This window comes from Ovis canadensis, chromosome 23, assembly GCF_042477335.2.
Source record: "Ovis canadensis isolate MfBH-ARS-UI-01 breed Bighorn chromosome 23, ARS-UI_OviCan_v2, whole genome shotgun sequence".
NCBI classification, from domain to species: domain Eukaryota; kingdom Metazoa; phylum Chordata; class Mammalia; order Artiodactyla; family Bovidae; genus Ovis; species Ovis canadensis.
In genome coordinates this window covers 63,957,881-63,959,201 of record NC_091267.1, presented here as the reverse complement: position 1 = coordinate 63,959,201, position 1,321 = coordinate 63,957,881, and the positions used below count along the sequence as shown (strand labels likewise).

General features: G+C 43.9%; 1 pseudogene; it reads right to left on the bottom strand.

The window, feature by feature from the left end:
• Positions 1–956, bottom strand: LOC138428346 (zinc finger and BTB domain-containing protein 6-like; annotated as a pseudogene).
• Positions 957–1,321: the final 365 nt, after the last annotated feature.

Below are 1,321 nucleotides of genomic sequence, written 5' to 3'. Positions count from 1 at the left end.
TTACAGTAGGTTTTGCCTTTCCAGATCATGCCTGGCTAGTTTTTCACCACTGCTTCTGCTATGGAGAGAGGTTAAATGCTTTTTGAGGGCAGATTTGTGCTTGAAATCCATGTCACAACAGTGGCATTTGTATGGCCGATCCCCACTGTGTATATTCAAGTGGTCCTGAAGTGTGCTTTTCGCAATAAATGTCTTCAGGCACACAGAACACTGAAAGGGCCGTATGCCCGTGTGCCCTCGAATGTGCCTGTTGAGACTTTTCTTTTGTGTGAATGTTTTCCCGCACTGTAAGCACAAGAACAGTTTATGCATCTTAAGGTGGCACAGATAGTTCTCAACGTGAAGAAACCCTCGAGGGCACTGGGGGCACTGGTGCCTCAGGGAAAAAGCGTCCTCTAGATCCTGAATCTCGTTCACTGGACCATGACTTCCTTCAGTGTTCTCACAAAGTAAGCCTTGATCTTGATTCCCAGGAACTTCTGCCACTCTGCTCTCAACTGTAGAATTGATCAGTGAACGCTGTGTTTCTGGGACATACATGCTTGCTTTTGAAGAGGTACAAGGCTGTGAAAACTTTCCATTTTCTACACCCCCAGTACTGATAGATTCCACATGGAGGATATGAATTTCGTTGTCTTTAAAACCCATGTCTACTGAAGACAGCTCTGGTGATCTCATTTCTTCTCTCTCCCTGCTGTCAGGCTTTCTACTGTAGACTGTAAAACGTTGCTTTCCTCTTCTTTAACATGGAAATCTCTGTTTACAGGACTATCTTGTGAAATTTCAATGATCTCACGATTTTACCTACAAAGTTACAATTTACCAAGTTGCTGTGAGTCATAATGAGTTTGAAGGAAGAGGTTTCCTTATATCTGGAAAACAGATTAAAAGCCAGTAATATTTCATGACCCCACTGGTACGAGAGAAAGGACCCCGTAGTCAGAGCCCTGGTTCATAACCAGATTCCCTGGTTATGAATAAAGTTTCTATAGAACACCCATGTGCAAGGTTTTGTGTAAATGATTGCTAGGACTTTGATAAGTAAAAATGTATTCCAGACAGAGAGATAGATTTGAAATCTTAGATCTTGTTCCAATAGCCAGAATGTAGACTATGAGAATGTAAGAGTGGCAGCTCTGCTGCTAAGTCACTTCAGTCGTGTCTGACTCTGTGCGACCCCATAGACGGCAGCCCACCAGGCTCCCCTGTCCCTGGGATTCTCCAGGCAAGAACACTGGAGTGGGTTGCCATTTCCTTCTCCAATGCATGAAAGTGAAAAGTGAAAAGTGAAAGTGAAGTCGCTCAGTCGTGTCCGACTCTT